Genomic DNA, 19,322 nt, shown 5'->3' on the forward strand with positions numbered 1-19,322 from the left:
ATTGTAACAAATGTTTTGATCTTGGATTTATATATATCTTGTGGTTTCTACTTGATGTGTATGGATTAATGTTTTCAATTGATTATCTATTTCTAATCATATGTCTATGTATGCTAGAATGGATGATTCATGTGTTTTTCTCTAGATTTAATGGAATTTATGCATGTCTAAGTGTATTGATGAAGTTAATCTAGTAATGGTCAAAACATAGTGCTTAATTGAACACTCTTGTAATTTGTTTAATGGTTCACACTTGTTTCTTGATGGATTGTGCCACACCTTTAACTTAATTAGTTTAATTTTTATGTCTTTAGTCTAGATGTAGTGTAGTTGCTTTAAATTACTATATAGGTGGACAATCTATTCTTGTTCCTTGGTGTTCCATACTTATGAATGCAAAGGGTGTATGTCTTTAGATAATTGTGTGTGCATAAATTGTGATTTCATTGAATGGTTTTTGGTTTCATTTGATAGGTTGTGCTTTCCATTTGAATTGGCTAGACAATTTATACTTATTTGCCATCCATGCTTAGTTTCAATTAATGATGTCACACACACACACAAGTTGCAATTCAATTTCCCCATTAATGTACAATTACTAGTGTCTAGTGAAGTCAAGCTTAGTGGTGAGCTTTAAAACCTCAAGTCCTCTCCTCTATATCTTTTCCCTACTTTCTAAATTATTTCATTTTACTTGCTTTAATTTTGATTGCATTGTAGTTTAATTAACCAAACAAACCACCTTTGATCACTTGACCTACTAATCCAACCTTGTTTACATTTCAAATACGCAACTAATCCCTTGGGACGATCCTTACTCACCCTGCTATATTTTAGTTAGAAGTGGTAGTGATATTTATAATTTCAAACTTGGCCACACTACATTACAATTTGGTTGCTTTGGGAAGCGACACACCATTAGGTTTGAAAGAAATCATCCCACATCATATGATCTCATATGTGTTATCATTCTTATTGATGTTTTCTGATTCAAACTGCCAACAAGAACACGATAGCAAGCTTGAGCAGATTCAGTGTCTATTTTTCTGGCAGCATGGCAATCACAGTAGTTTGTTTAATCATTTTGGATTTCTAGAGAAGAACTTAAAATGTTTCATTTTGAAGCTTCCAAAAAGAAATATTTCTATCTGTATTTTCTGTATTGATTTAAAAGAAATTAGTTAAGAATTTACAGGAAAACTTGTAGTGTGACTTACCGAAAAAAATAAAAAACTTGTAGATTGGTTCATTCATGAATCTGACAAGGTCCATACACGTATGAGGAACAATTCTGATTCATTTAAAACAAATTAACTAAATTTATTGTAGAGGATAGATATTCCCAATACATGAATGAACCAATCTACAAGTTTATTAACTAAATTTATTGTAAAGGATAGATATTTATTTTGTCAGCTTTAGAAGCACTTTTACACTTTGTCATCTAAAATTTATTGAAAAGAAATTTACCTAATACATGCTAGATAATTGAAAACTTCACACTTCTTGAAAACTAATTTTCCCAAGAAAAGAAAAGGAAAGAGACAGAAAGAGAGGGAGAGCCAAGGAGTGGCCTTCATATACTCGTTTAGGTATTAGAAACTTCCTTGACTTGTATGCCCTGTCATTTGCCTCAACAAATAGCCACTGGTATTTATTACTAAATTAATTAACTCATACTTCTTAAATTATTTTTCAAACTCTCTATTTTGAGGCCAATGTACAAGTGTTTTGAAAAAACATGGGGGGGGGGGGGGGGGGGGGGGTGGTTTACAATGAATTTTAGAAATACAAGTCAAATTTATGTGTGAAATAACTCATTTTTAGGTGTATTATAAATTTAAAAAATTAAAATAAAAATTTGGGGGGGCCATGCCCACCCTTGGCATGTAAACCGATGTAACTATGTTGAAAATAAATATCGTTGTGTTGAAGAAATCTATCGAGCCTCTAGAGCACAAAAAATTACTGGACGCTATCAAAATAATTGGTATTGTATGATCAAAATTGTAGTGTTAATGGCCAGGTCTGACTGGCCGCTTGTGATTGGTGAGACCATGTATTTCCGGACCACATACAAATTTCACCACTACAAATATATATATATATATATATAGTGTAAATTGGTAAAAAGCTACTATGAAGGAGTTCTCATTTAACTTGCCCCTGCGATTGACAATCACATACTCTTCATCCAATGAATGACTCTAATAGGCCTATTCTAGTAGAAAATCACACGTCTCTTTCTTTGTTATTCTCGACACCTCCAAATTATGAAGTTTATAGTATGATATTTATGCTAGAGGCGTCTGAATGTGTGTCCTGAGAGAGACTCTTAAGCAGTAAACATCATTATTATATAGTGACGAATAACTGAATCAGAAAATATATAATACATCTTTTTTTTTTTTTCTTCCTGAAAATATATAATAGATCTTCATTAAACCATTTTTTTAGTATCTCCTACAAAGACTGATAAGTAATTTATTTATTTTTTTCGGAAGATAAAAGAAGAGTAATAGATGAGTTGTGTTTATGTGCAAAAGTTGACCATGCTAACGAGTGACTATAAATCCTAAGGAACTGTAACTAAGTGGTACTTTTTCACTAGATGCCTGGGTAATGAAAAAAAATGTCAATGAATAGTTTGAGCAATTCATTATAAAATCAGTTCCTTGAAATGTTATTATTATTTTTTAATTACATTGTTCATGTTTATTTCTGTTATTCGAATAAGTTTATGCAGAGAAAAGATGGGAGGATGATATTAGATGGTCGGTGATGCATTCCACTTTGAGCTCTTATTACTGTGCGTTTTTGTCAAAGAATCTCATTTTCATCTTTAACATTTTCTGGTTATGTGTGTGTTCAATCTTCAAAACCATCAAATTGATGAATGTGTTACAATACGTCTGTCAATAATTTAATCAGTCAATTCATTTGAAAGTGAGGAAATGCGAACATAGTTGCTTTAGAAGAATATATATATATATATATATATATATGTTTTGGGCATTTGGTTCTAGAGTTTGATCTTTCTTTCAAGAAAGTGCCTTTGTATCTTTACTCATTATCGATTTGCTATGCTTTTGATATCAAATTGAAAGTGGTCAGCGAGAATCAAGTATAATCACTATTTAGGGAGCTCGGTGTACCTCACTGCTGATAGCAACTAAAAATTCAGGTTTCTTTTGTGGCCAAAAAGGTTCTATAAGAGATTTAATAAATATGTTACTAAAATTGATCTGTATCCATATACAGATTACATGCCTTGATTGCTGCTTTAGGTGAAAATTTATGAACATTGTGGAGTCTGTGAATCGAAACAATGGGTTCATTGATCGTGCAGCCTTTTATTTGCTCCCCTCAATGTTGACAGGAGTAATTCTGTTTATTTTTAATTACATTGTTCATATTTATTCATTGAAAAAAAAATGTCAACGAATAGTTTGAGCAATTGTTTGGAGTGGTAGAGGATGGTTGAGGATTTGTGCTAACCGCAAGCTAAATAGTTTGAGCAATATTTCCTGTTACACTATAAAATCATTATGATTGCACCTCACAGTGCCAATGAATTTCTGGTTTGTAGTTGATGTATGTTGTGTTCATTGATATCAAATAATGAAGTTTTTGTTCTTTGTCTTAACTCAACTGAAGTGACTTCGTTTACTAGCTCTCATTTCCACCCTCTGTAAGTGAAGTAGGTCTTTGTGAACACAATTGTATCAAGATTTTATTGGAAGTCATTTTATTTTATTTTATTTTGGAACTTTGTTTATGTAATAGCCTTTTACTGTCTTATGTTATATAAATCGGTTTTTTGCATTCTATTGTAGTGTTTTATGACACGTCTTCTTATAACTTTACTTCTCACTCACTCAAGAGTTTTTATCTTTTAAATACTACTCCATATAGGCTTTACTTTTGTTTAAATAACTTGTACACATGTTTTGTGGGTCCATCTGAATTGCATAGACCAACTCAGACATATCATGGAAACTTTGTTCTTGATCAGTGAGTTGTGTTTGACCTATCTGTAGGTGTAGAGCACCCTCAATATCATCTATATTTGCAAGAACATATATGTATTTTTTAGAGTTAAACATTCTTATGCATCTTGTATTGTCTGGACCCTGAGTTCTATCACCAATACACTGATATACAGGGGAAAAATGACATGTAATGTTATGCTTGAAATATCTATGGCTTGAAATACTTTGTTTATTTTTTTCTGGAACTTTTTGTTTTTAAAAATAGGTCATTCTCATTAGAATAGCAAAGGAGTAAGAATTGAAGAGGGAAAAAGATAGATAAATTTCAGCATGCGTTGTAATGACCCGGTCATTTTCTTCCTTTTCCCTTTTTCCTCAAACTTTGCGGATAAATTTTTTCCGTTGTCCTTTTCTTTTCTATGGATGGTTTTTCGTCGCTTAGTGTCATCTCGAGTGCTCAGAATTGGTTTCTGAGACTCTTTCATGTGAATTGACAACTTCCTTTGAGGACCGAGTCATTTTCGCATTTTTCATTTTTGGACACTATGCGCTATTTTGTCTTTTCCCTATTTCGTCTTATCTCCGTTTGTCAATTTTTGGCACAACCTTACTTCTTGTGCAAGGAGTTGGTTTTTGACTTCATGTATCCTTATCGTAAGTGGTTTCCACAAAATACGTATCTTTACTTTTGCAAGAAAGTACTCTAATAGCTCCCGGAGCCCATCGGGGCATGGATGCATAAATCTTTGGAATTAATTTCATTTCTTGGGGTGTTTTCCATAAATATATTTTGAAAATATTTTATTTTAAGGGCATCTAAGAAAATATCTTATGGAAGATATTTTCATTCTGGGGCAGTTTCGTAGTTAACCCTTTTTGTAGGGGCCATTATGCAATTAACGAAAGTTATTGCAAAATGTCTCGTCTGGAGCCTGGATCCTCGTACGGGATTCATTTTCACTTTTTGTTGACTTGTAAATTCATAGAATTCCGTTCTGGTCATTTTTCTCCAGTTTCAGAGTTTTTGGACCCGATTGCCGCCGAATTTGTTCGGGCATAACTGTCTGCTCGAGACTCGGTTTTTGACGCCGTTTCTTCCGTTATTCATATTTCTCATTTTGAATCTTTTTTGTTCACGGAGTTTTTCTGTTTGAGCGCGTTTGCTCAAAATCCACTTTTTCGGACCCGGCGAGGCCCTTTCGGGGCACTTTTTGTGATTTACTATAAATTGGTGCCTTAAAGAAGAAAAATCAGATTTTCTTCTTCTTCCTCCTCTCCTTGCACGACCAAAGGCAGCCATTGATGCCCATGGAGCTGCCATCTTCTCTCTCCTCCTTTAACCTACTTTTCCTAAGTGAAAATCCTTCGGCCTTTGCATTTGTTGCTCGTCTCGTCATGCTCTACCATTTCCCCTTATTAGAAACCATTTCTGACCAAATTTTAAGTTTAGGATTTAGGCTAAGTTTGGATTTTCATGGGGCTTCTTGGAGATTCATATAGATCGTGTTGTCCCCGACAAAACCTAGGAGTTTCGTCGGATTCGGAGCCGTTTCGTTTTGATGGCTTTTGAGATTTTCATCTCAAATTGAGGTAGGGGGTGTCTTAGGATTATATTTGTGTTGTATTGATGATTATATATGCTTATACAACTTGTATGCATGTTTTGTATAAATCTTGGAATTTAATTTTAATTAATTTCTTTGTAAATGATTTAATGTTCAAGGATATGTATGACTTGGAATTGAATTGTAACATGCTAGAAAATTATGCTTAGATATGTTGGTTAACATATATTAAATTTGGCTCATTTGATTAAGAATTACAACTTTTATTTAATATTTATCTTTAGTGAAAGTTTAATTCACATGGTTGTATCAAGCATGAAATCAGGTTGTAATGTGGTATTTAAATAGGCCTTGGCATGTTCTCTAACATAGATTAAATTGAAGGCATTTGGAATTGTTTAAAAATCTAGAGGAAATTAATTAATTAGCTTGATTAATTTTGTTTTAAGTGCTTTAATCACTTAAATTGTCATTTGATGTTATAAATGTGATGACCATGACCTGTCCTTCAATATATATTAAATTAAGGTTATTTGGGATTAACTTGGAATTTAGAGAATTTAACTATTTATGTCTAATTAAATTCTATTTTATTACTCCATGGATTTAATTGTATTTTGGAAATTGTTTTTAGATTTAAATCATGAATTTGGATTTGGTGTATGTTCACTTGATTACTTTTGAGTATTGGATAACATAGTTGTTACTTTTATATTGATGAGAATATGTTTTTCCTTATTGAATATATTGTTGCTATGTGTAAGGAATTGCACACTTTGTATTTGACATCTTTCATGCCATAGTAATTGTAGACTTTGAGCATGTATTGTATATGTTTCCAAAATTTGGGTTGTGCTTAGTAAATGGTTGATATCTAGTATATACATGTTGATATATATACGTTGTTGCATAATTTGTTGATTTTGGAAACTTGGGGATGTCATTGTTAACTACGACTAGGACTTGGTTCTAGTACGGGGGATTGTCTCTCTATATAGTCTAGTGCGCACATAGGGAGGTTACCCATGGGCTAGTAACCCTAAAGTAACTATGTTGTTGGTCTGATCCGGCGTGACGTCCGAGTATCCACTTTGTTTGATTTCGTATTTCATTTCAAGTTGATAACTAGATGATATCGTAACTTGTGGTTCCTTATTTGATTTCCTATTTTGAGCTTAAGATGTAACTTTGTGAAAGCATGCTTTGTGCATTGTATTGGAAGTTCCATTGTCGGTTAAATTGCATTGATATCATAAATTGTATTTTGATGTTCAAATGTAGTTTAAGAATGACCCTATAGATTCATTTTGAACATAGACGTTAGGTGGCATGACCCACTCTTATTGTTTTCGTATTTTGGATTTCAAGTTGAAGACTTTGAGAATCTATATCTAGTTGCTTTGTATAACATGTTTCCATGTTGTTTGAATTGCATGAACAATGTGACTATGCTAGAAATGATCTAAGTAGCTTAGGATGATCCATGAGTCTCACTTGACATAGACGTTAGGTGGCATGAGCCCCTTTAATATGTTTCACCCTAAGGTGATAAAACTGTAAAACGCTAGGTTTATGCATGCTCATCTCCTATGAGTAGCTTTATGTTACTCACCCCTACGTTACTGGGGTATATTTCAGGTACAGGACTCAAGACTTGAAGATTTCATTGCCTTGGATCGTTTGGTAGCTTTATGTATCAAACTTGTATTCTTTGATTCTACCTATGTAAAGTGTACATAAGTACACTCCTTTTAATGCATTTGACATGTAGGACATGAGGCCAAGGGCCAAGCAAGTTTATATTTGCACTTGTTTTCAATTGGTGCCATATTTTGCTTGAAAATATATTTTTATCAACTATAGAGGCTTTGTATGCTAAAACTTGTTAATGGAATGTAAAGAGACTTTAGGCCATGTTGGTACATCTATTTTATCATATTGCATGCACTTACATACTCACTTTGGCAAACAACACCATCATTGATGAAACAAAAACTCTAAGTAACATTTTTAGGGAGTTTTACCCTATTCTGTTCCAGGGGCATTTCGGGTATTTCACAATGCTTTTTTTTCATTTTTCCTCACAAGTCACGTAGAAAACTCAATTTTGAAGGGGGTTTCTTCTTTGTGTTTTTCCAAAAAATGTCATCTTGGCCCTCAAAAGTCCATATTTGTCCGAAAAATACTTGCTGCCAGGTTTTGCAGATTTTTAGTGCAAATGTACTTGGTACTATTCATCGACTTTTTTTTGAAAAGTGTGACGACCTATCCAAAACTTCCAGGGGTCTTGTGGGTGTATTTTAAGATTGCATTTTCAATTTAGGCAATTTAAAAACCTCCCAAAGCCCTATTTCCTTTCTTTGGGCAGCAGCACAGAGAAATTTTTACCCCCTTGACCAGATTTTCTTGGGGGCATTCTGGGCATTTTACAATGCATTTTTTTTGTTTCTGTCTATTATCGGGGTAGGAAACTTGATTTTAGGGGGGGTTTCTTCTTTGATTTTATCCAGAAAAGTCTGTTTAGATGCCCATTTTTACTCTCAGTTGCAGCAGTAGTGGGTTGACGGCACTGTAGCTGTCACGGCCTTCGTCGGGCCGCTGCGACGTCGATTTTGTTTTTGACCTTTCTCCCACATCCGGACTCCAAATCAAGTGAATTTTTTTTAGAAATTGATTAATTTTTCATTATCTATCCAAAGGTGTACTCAGTTCCACCCAGATATTTCTAGATAATTACTAGTTTACCCCTTTTAGCTTTATTGCTCGTTTTTCTTTGTTTTGTAGTTTTTCCTTCGTCCGGAATCCGAATAATAAAATTCTTGAGTCCATCATGATTATTTTTTCATTGTATTCCCAGTGGTGTGCTCGATAGCACTTGAATCCACTTTTTTGCAAAATGACCATTTTGCCCCTAGGTTCGTTTTTGTCCGTTTTTTAAACGACACTTCTGCATTTGTTTTCCTTTGGGTTCCATGACCTCATTGAGGGTCACATTGGATTCTTAGAGATGCATTGTATCTCTAGAGACCATTGTTTCACCTTTCGCTTCCGCATTTCAAATCCGTTGTCGGGTCATCTTTTGGTCATCATTGACGCACCGGGTTTACAAAACTTGGGCCGTCACATACGTGGTCCCGCAAAAGTAAGTAATTAATACATCAATTTTAAATTATATTTTTGTTGCCTCGTATTAAATTTTAATAGTTTTTCTTATTTTCTTATCTTGCATATGTTCTCATATTAAGTCCTCTAAAGTGGGTGTAAAAAGAGGACTAAGAGAGAGGAATTGTATTGTGGCTGCATTAAGGACTTCGAAAAATGAGGGAATGACTATATCAGATCGAGATTCAAACTCTCCCCATACACAGTTAGGTAGACAATCTATAGGTTTTAGTGGGGTTCCAATCGATCATGATAGTGGAAGCACCTCGGCAAATGATGTTTCAATAACTCCCTCTACTCACAAGGGTGCTCATAAGGGTAGAGGTCCATCAATATTAGCAAATGCAGTAGAAAACGATAGCGAGTCACCACTTCCGATTGAATTCAATGAAAGAGGGCAACCAATTGGTAAGAATAGTAAAAAAAAATTCTACTAGCATCGGAATAATAGCACGAGAGAATGTTCCAATTAGCTCAAAAAAGTGGAAAAAGGCTTTAGCTGAGAAAGAATGACTCATATGGACATCTATAAAGGTACGTTCTTTTCTTTCATTTTCTGTGATATATTTGTTTCATTATAGGTATTTGTCCTAAGATTCAGTTTTTATGATTCAAGGTTGCTTCTTATTTTTCTATTTCAAAAAGGATGTACTCAAAAGTATACCACTACAAGGTAATTGCAGCTTAGCTTCTAATTTCTGTTTGCAAACCCTAACAAAATCCTAGATTGGCAACAATCACACAGTCCTTTATCTAGGAAATTTTCACTAGTAGCGGTTTCAGGAAACATTTTTCAGGGCAAGACTTTGAAACTAACCCTGTCTCTCATCTTAGCTACCACAAGTCATTTATCATCCTCTATAAATTCTTCATTATTTTCATCTCTCAATGGAACCAGTTTCCCACCACTTATTATGAAAAAAAAATGTACTAAAAAAGTTACAAAAATAGAGAACATACAATCCTTCTAACCACTATACGAGGACTTACAAAGTGGCTAGGCACTGGATGGTACCAAATGTGGGTAAAAATCATCCATAGTTTATATATATTATCCACTTGTTATACAAAAGATTGAAATTGTAGACAACAAATTGTCTGTGAGGCTCCTCAGCACTAAGAAAGGGAAATACAATAGAAACTATATATCATTTTAAAATCTGTCAATTAATTTAAAAATTAAGATTAGCACAATATGGAAACAATTTATGCAATTTTCATATGTGATTTAGAGATTTATTCTACAACTAATACCTCCTTTTTTTGTAGTGTACATTATTGTTATTGATGGTTTGATTTTTACACTAAATGCAGCAAAAATTTGAAGTCCCTGATTTTCATAAAAAGGATGCTTTTAGAAGAATGGGAAAGAGTTTGGGTGATTATAGAACACGCCTTACAACCGACATATATAATTCAATTGGAGATACAGAGGCTATTAATTCATTAAAGCCTGATAGTGTACAATCAATCGAAGAGTGGCAACAGTTTGTGAGTAATCGACTTTCTGATGACCACAAAGTAAGTAAAATATTGATCAAATTATTTTCTCTGATAACTTTCTTGTTTAGAAATTAGTAATTATATTATTTGTTTATAGTGAAAGAGAGAAAATTCTCAAGAATTACGAAAGAAGTAAAAGATGACTCACACAACAAGTTGTAAGGGGTATGCTCGTCGAGAGGACAAAATGGTAAGCAGAACTAGTTATTACAGTATTGCCTTATTTTGTTGTGATGTTAGGAGTATCCTAATATTCAAAAAGTGATGCACATCAATTCATGCTTATATTAATGTGGACCTTAAGAAGGCTCTTCTCCATGCTCCACTTGCCTTCAGTTTGACATGACTGAAAGAACTTAACAACAGTTTAACATCATCAAAAATGGTAGAAGTTAGGTAATTAGCTAGTCTTAACTCTTAAGAACATAACCTTCTTTAAGGGCTGAATCCACTTTTCTGAAAAAAGGACAGTTTTACAAATTGTGAATCTTAGAGAGTGTAGTTTACTTTGTGTTATTTTAAGTGGCAAGGTCTTCTCCATGTTATCATTTTGTTTTAGAAACTCCCAAAACAACGTTTTCGGATTTTTTGTTTCTTCTTTGGTTTCATTAATCACTATTTATATTCTCTACATAATTTTTTTGCAGTGCTTGTTTTCTTTTCGGTGATGTTTTTTTATTAGTAAATTTTACACAAATATTGTACTAACTTGTATAATATTAACATGTTCTATTATCTGCACACAAATATTTTCCTGTGTAGAGAAAAAAAAGTGATGCACCTGACTCTATAACAAGAGTTGATGTATGGATCGAAGGTCACATGAGGAAGGGTGGGAAACCTTAGAACACTATGACAGAAGAAGTAGTGGTAACATATCTTTTCTACCTATATTATATTTTTTAAAATTCCATTTATAAACATGCTTAAATGCATAACAACAAACATGCTTAAAATATGAAATTTCAAAAACAAATGACTGAGTCCACCAAAACCCAACCCAAAGGCACAAGCTCTCTTCAAGATGATAGAGTCACTCATGTACTTGGTCCAGAACGTAACGGGCGAGTTAGAGGCCTTGGTTTTCGAGCAACAATCTCCAAAATTGAGGCAAATGGTTTTCAAAGGGTGCAAGCAAAAAGAGTAGAAGAAATAGTTAAAGAAAAAGTTGAAGAAATCAAACATGAAATGAGGAATGAAATGAAAGTCGAGATTATGAATGAGATGAAAGCCGAGATTATGTATGAGATGAAAGCCGAAATGATGAATGAAATGAAAGCCTTGTTGGTAAGTGTTACAACAAGTTATATATGTATTATTTTCTGCCTATATAGCATTTGAATTTAATGTACTAGTTTTTTTTAATCCATGTTTTTATTAATTGTAGTTCCAAAATGCTAGCGCTGGTTCTCAATCTAATGTTATGCCAAGTCCTATTATAGAAGAACTACAAGGTTTACAATGTGAGTTGTTACATTGGAATGGGTCAGGTGTAGTTGTTGCCAAGGCTGAGATTGCAACAACAGATCCCAATGCATTAGAAGATCATTTTCCAATTAGTCCAGATTGTTAGAAAGTATGGATTGATGATATCTTGGTCAGCGAGTGTCCTTTGTACCGAGCAAGCCTAAATGGAAATTTTTATCTTCGTGATGCTAACACAAGCTCGGTTGTATGGCCTAAGAAATATGTGAAAATTATAAAGGTCAATTAGTCATTCACTAATTTACTATTATTTTTTTAAAATTAGTCATACGATCTGATTTTTTATGTATTTGTTGGCATTACATTTTTGAAATATTTTTTCTGACAGGATTGATTATCACCAGTTCATTAGGAGCAGAAGAATCAGAATTTCTATGATTCTATTCTACAACAAAGGTCAAATACTATGCTTCTTCATTTTCATTATCACCATGGCAATGCACTATATGCTTAAAAAGTTAATCATTTAGGGGGTCACGTGCCTTAAGTGGCCATTTTTTTATTATTATTGTGCATAAATGCAGGTTGGGAAATTGTTGCGGATGGACTTTGGTTTTCATTCATTGCATATTACGATGTATTGGGGGTCACATGTCTTAAGTGACCATTTTATTTATTATTACTGTGCATAAATGGAGGGATTGATGTTGTGATCCAAACTAAGTAGTTCCAAGGGACAAGCTAATATGGGTTGTAGAATGATGCAATCATTATTTTACTTTGACACCTTAAGATTCTTCATACTCTATAATCAACAAGAAAATACATATTCTCTACCATTCGGAAGAAAAAGAAAATAAAATGCTCTTAAATCCAGTCAAAAAGAAAGAAAAAGAAGATAAGACTACTAATCACATTGGAAAAAAATAAGTCTACTAGGCAATTTATGAGCAGCTTGGATACAATACAAGGTACATAATTTAGGATTTCATACCACAATGAACTGATACAATGAAAACATCTATCAGAGAAAAAAAAAAAAAAGGATGGGGAAAGACACAAAAACAAGGACAATGAGCAATACAAGCACAGGTGCTGAGTTCTTCATGATCTGTCTCTGTGTGATTGTGTGGTAATTCTTGATGCTAAGCGGTATCACTAGTGATGGCTATATATAGGGGTTTCTTTTTCAAATTTTCTGTGTTTTCCACAAAATTATGGTTCAACCTTGGATAAGTAGTCAATTTTAATTATAATATAGGTCTTGTGGATGGGCAGTTTGGTTGTTTTGGATGAAACTTGGAATTATTTTATTGGCACTTGCAGGAAATGGACAAAATAAACTTCAATTTGCAATTACCAAGATATGTTCTATGGGCTGATAAGTTAAAATATTATTCAAGATCTCAATACTTAGTTCAACTGTTCTTAGACGTTTTGTATATACTTCCAAAATAATAAATTGCGTCACACATTTTCCAATTCATTAGCCTCCTACCCTTACTTTGTAGTCATTCCACCACTTCATAATTTCCTCATCATCTTGTAATCTGGCATATATAATTAAATATACAGAGTACAGACAATATATACACACACACACACATTATATTTTTAACACACACATACATTGTATTTACAATCCAAAATGAAAAGTTCTTGAAAATCCATCTGAAACATATTGGACAGAAGTAGTAGTAGGCTGAATTGTAAATGTCAAGGTCATTGCAGAGCATTTAGTTCTTCTACTGTAAATGAATACTAGAATTTGAGTTAAAATCAGAACCTGGATTTCTACAAGCTTTTCACTTCCTCTTTCATTATATTGAAAGTAAAACTTACTAGGATTATATTATGAACCTAATATATTGAAAGTAAAACTTGAAGATCGATGAGGAAGAGTTAGTTGATCTGGGAGTAATTCTTCAATTTTCAGTGAAGGGAATCCTTAAACTGAAGCAAGAATCTCTATGGTCATAAGTAATTTTGGTAAGTAATCACAGTAGTATTTAATTTATCTTCAATCTCAGTATATGTTTAATTTATCATCAATCTCAGTGCTCTTAAAGCTTGCCAATGGAGATTGGTATATAATTCTAGATTTTTTTCTTGTAAACATCATTTTACAAATCTGTTTGACAAAAAAAGTTCTTGTATTTTGTTAAACATGGGAGAATATTAGTGAATTTTTAACTTTTTTTTCTCTATTGAATTAATATAATACTATATTTGGGAGTAATTAAGGGTCTACTTGGTTTGTAAAATTGCAATTACACATAATTGTGATACATTAAATTCCATCATATAATTTAATTTCAAATCGATTAAGGAACCCTAGTACTATTTTTATGCAGGTGGTGGATTTTACATCTTAGATGTGATTTTGGTATTGGAGTGAATTGTTCAAAATCTCACTTTCTGCTGTTAAAATTTCTACTTTGTGCTTTAGTTAACAAATTAGATGACTTGATGATAATTTATTTGTGTAGTTGATTGAATCTAACAATCAATAATTCAGGAAATTAGCAAAAATTTCCATGCTAGGGCATTTGATTTCCGTGGAAACAAAATTAGTTCATAGTTCATACATGTAACAGACTACAAAATCATTTCTATTACATAAACAATGGGAAGATTTTCTTTTTACTGATAAATCCAAATGCTCCATTTATATTTTATAAATGCGAATTATGATGAGTTTAGAAGCAACTTTAAGGAAGAGAGGTTGTTATAGGCCAGTGATATAACTCCTGATAGCCTTTTGCGCACATATCCTGTGGGTTTAGCTTCTTGGTTTTTGTCAAAATCAATGGATCATATGCTTATTTTGGATTGTTCTGCTATGTGAATCTCTGTTGAAAACACAATCCAATCATGGCAGGATTTGCAGTTGAGAGCAAATCAACACAATCTACTGCACTTGATTTCTTGAGGGTTTTTTTGCATGTGGTTAGTGTTTTTAGACTATATAGACCATTATCAACCTACTTAGGTGAAGCTTAATTATTTGTACTGTGGGTAATTTATAGTAAAAGAAAACAAAGAATATATTATTAATACACAAAACTTGTACACTGAGTATAATTAGTCAGGTGATTCAAAAATGCCATGGACACCTGATCACTGAGTGTACTACAATCCTAAATTTATGGTTCAAGTCGGCTAGAATATGTATTCTCTTTATCTCATGAATATAAAGAGATTATGATATTATCTGTTCTTATACATCCTTGCAAAAATCTAGTATTCAATTAAGGAATATTATCTGCTTGAAATATTTTTGGCTGATCTGAGGAAAAAATTCTTAGCAAAATGTTTGTGTTTGATTCATAAATGATAATCTTGATCTTTCCCTTTTTTATTAGCATTCTGAATTTGAGACTTATATGATGCACCTACTTCCTTGGATTTTATACCATGGATTTTGCAGCTACTTCCTTGGATTTTGTACAGTGGATTTTGCAGCTATTGAATTTTGTACAGTGAGGTGGTTTTTTGACAAGAGCAAACTGAAACTCAAGTGCTAGAAGGTTTATCAATTTTTCAACAGAAGTGTTAGGAAATTGATGATTTTCTTGACAAATGGATTTACTTTCTGTTTTGGAACATTGATAAATGTTGAATTGTTTTGGCACATTGATAGATGATGAATTGTAAAAATGTTTTAACTCTTTTGATATGTTTAATGGGATATTTTTTTGAATTAAATTATAGCTAAAAGTGATGTGAATTACAGGTTGTGGATGATTGATTAACTGGCATTAATTAAGGGTGCTTTATTTATAAAAATATGTATATATATTTTATTTACAGGGAGATTGAAACCCCGTAAATAAAAGGTCATATATTAGTGAAAATCCTCGTAAATAACTTTTCTACGGCATACATGGCACCTCGTGTCGCCGTATAAAACTTTTCTATGGCATGTGTCAGTGTCTCGTGAAATTATTTATGAGTAATTAATATTTGCCATAGAAAATGTTTCTACGGCATACGTTGGTGCCTCGTGAGATTATTTACAGGTAGTTACAATTCACCGTAGAAATCGCGAGATTATTTACAGGTAGTTACAATTCGCCGTAGAAAACTTTTCTACGGTATGCGTCGGTGCCTCATAAATTAATTATTAATGGAAAAATATCCATATTGTAAATAAATTTAATATATAAACAAAATTGTTTTCTACGGCGAGTCTATTATTTTTCTACAAGATAGATTTTTTCCCGTAAAAAAAATTAAGTATTTACGGAACCCTTATACACGAGGGCCTATAATGCGCCATGAATAAGTTTTCACGGGGCTTTTAGCCCCTCGTAGAAGCCTTTTTTTTCTTGTAGTGTCAAGTTAGTGAATTCAATACAAACCCTCCATTTCCCATTCTTCTTCAGGACAACCACCACGTTCGAGAGCCAAGATGGGTACTGAACCTCTCTGATGAACCCTGCCTCCAACAATCTATCAATTTCATCGGCTATAATTTGATTGCGCTCTGAAGCAAACCTCCTCTGTTTCTGTCTTACTAGCTTGATGTTCGGATCAACATTGAGAGAATGATAGGACACAAAGGGATTAATTCCTGGCATGTCCGAGTGGCTCTAGGCGAACACGTCCGCATTCTTAGATAAGAAATCAACAAACTGTCGTTTCTCCTCCATTTCAAGCCTTCATCCTACTCTTGTGGTTCTGTTTGGTTTTAAAAGATTAAACTGCACATCCACAAGGGGTTCTTCAGTAAGGATCAAAGGCTTTTCCTCCTCTCCAACCTCTTTAGGTGGAGGCCCCTGTAAGTGATATCCTGGGCTCGTAGGTCGGATGAACATTTTTCCTTTTCTGCCGGCCTTCAACGTTACAGAATAACACTCCTTTGTTGCCACTTGGTCTCCATGTATATCAATCACTTTACTCCCATCTGGACTCATGCACCTCATTACCTAGTGCAAAGTCAAGGGGACACCTTGGGTCCTGTGAATCCACCTTCTTCTCATCAAGGGATTATAAGACGGGTAAATCTCGACGACCACAAAGCTTTCAATCAACTCCCTCTTGGCAACAAAAACTGGTAACTCAACCATACCGATGGGCTCTACCCACTTTCCATCAAATCCTAACTGTGGATTTCCTGTGGGTTTGAGCTTTTCTAGTTTAATTCTGAGCCGCTCGAACGCTACTCTTGTCAAGATGTTTGCGCTACTTCCTAAATCAATCAAAACCCTTTGAACCAGGCATTCTGCTACCAACAGTCTAATAACCAAGGGATCTTCATAAGGGATCTCAATTTGCAAGAGATTCATTCTGTCAAACCTTATCTAAATTGAGCTGTTTTGCTGGTGTAGTGCGTTTACACTGCCTACCCTTTTCTTCATTTGTGCTTGACGAAGACGCATTCGGAGCAACTCTTCCAACTCTTCGACTGACTCGGGCCGACCATGAATTGCATTTATGATATAAACAGGTTAAACGCTATGGTAGTTCGGCTTCTGGTTTCTCTTTACTTGTTCGGCCGGTCGGTTTTGCTCTACTGCTGGCCTTGAATGTAATTAGCAAACTCCCCCTTCAACTATCAGCATCTCTAATTGTCATCTTAAATTCCTGCATTTGTTAGTCAAATGTCCGAAGTCACTATGTGTGATACCTCGATTCTAGAGCCACGGGTGATCAAGTCCGAGCATAGATCCGAGGGATACCAAACAATTAAGTATATAAACAAGCATAGAATACAAGAAGAATAAAGTATAAAGTATAATTAAGCTGAAAGAAATCTAAATAATAAATCCTCAAAATATTAATAAAATAATTCAATATTCCAAAACCTCCAATATTATTACAACTCGGGAATCCATCTAGTGAACCCCTAATAATATCCCAATTGTAATTAAAATAACTGAACTAAAAAGAAAACCAAAACTAATACATGGAGCAAAGTCCTACGTAGTCGGAAGAGTGAGTGACTATCTCTGCTCGGCACGAACAAGCTCTAAGTATGGAACTGTCTAACACCTGAAAAATAATGTGGGTCAGGCTTACGAACAAGTTCTACTTTACTACAATCCAAACAGAGACCCGATGCACATATACATCCTAGACCACTCAGCAATAGCTAAATAGTCCATATATATATATATAAATACACACTAATGATGCTCACTAGACTATAGGTCTGTCTCAACCTGAATAGAAGGTAACACGCAAATCACACATAACGTAGGCATGTGTACCTAGACCTACCAGGGCACCTAGATGTCTACTATATCCAGTTATTCATCCTAGGCAATATACGTACCCTAACCATGATCCTGAGACTCAAGCTCATATCATGACACCATAATCATATATATAAAAAGTCCGTATAAGCCTAACATAAAAAATGTCATCCATCTGATACAGTGGCCTGACGTAAATAAGTAGGACTCAACTCTATGGTTAATCCATTCCCTTATATATCCAAGTAGGTAGGACTTAACTTTTTATTAGTTAATCCATCCCTAAGATGCCACCATCCCATTCTGGTGCATCACATCCATACAGTCTAATAATTGATGAAATAAATAAATAATACATCAACTAATCCAGAGATAATATGATACACGTCATACAGAATATTGCATTTATTTAGGCAATTACAATAGTTTAAATACCATATAGCTAACTTATCTTCCAAGTAACTAACCTACATCTTAGATAAACAATATAAAGTTTCATAAACATTGTTTAAAACTGTTTAAACATTAACTTCAATTGATAAAGCAATTAAATTAATCATTTCATCCAATCTAAACAACATATAGGTTATTTAATTTCCAAACTATCCACCTCCTTAGCATATAAAGGTATATTATGCATTTTGGGATCTTCCCATGTCCATTAAACCCATCTGTAAGGATTAAATCTAGTTTAAAACGACCCTGGTCCTTAAAACTCAAAAAAAAACCGAGTCGCAGCCCAACCGAGTCGGCTCAATTACAACTGAGTCAGCTCGATTGCCAATTGAGTCGACTTGGTTACCAACCAAGTCGGCTTTGTTTGTCCCGAGGCCCCAACTCAGTCGACTCGGTTGGAACCGAGTAGGCTGGGTTAGCAACTGAGTCAACTTTGTTGCAACTGAGTCGGCTCAGTTCACCTGGGCTTCGTCTCCTTCGTTGGTTCAGCTTCTGTAAAACCCAAAATCTCCATAGTTAAGGGTCCTAAGCTCCAATCTAAGTCCCATACGTCCATTCTAAATTATTTTAAGTGTTTTAACATGCAAAGATTCAACTTAAACAACAGTTTATGCATCAAAAACCTAAGAATAAAGAAATCATGAATAAACATATATAATCATGAAATTCTCTGTTTTAGTCCAATTAAACATGCATAAATATTTCATTTTAATTGTTTAAGTCTCCTGGAATATCCTAGGCATGTATAGAAACACAGATCAACTGGAGAAAGTAAGAGAAGAAACTTGCCTTCAAGGTTTCGGAACGAAAACCTCAAATATCCTTCTTCTCTAATTTTCCAGCAACCCTTGGTGACCTTCAAACCTCTCTGCTGCACACTCTAGCCCACGCACAACCCTCTCTTTCTTCCCCTTAGGTTCGGCCTTGAACTCTCTTGGCCGAATCTCCTTCTTCTCTCTCAGCTCTCTCTTTCTTCCCTCTCTATATATTATATATTTTACGTATATAATCCAGCCCCC

This window comes from Cornus florida, unplaced genomic scaffold (assembly GCF_030987335.1).
Source record: "Cornus florida cultivar Cherokee Brave unplaced genomic scaffold, ASM3098733v1 CherokeeBrave_3.0.0_Hap2_Chr03, whole genome shotgun sequence".
In the NCBI taxonomy this organism is placed as follows: Eukaryota; Viridiplantae; Streptophyta; class Magnoliopsida; order Cornales; family Cornaceae; genus Cornus; species Cornus florida.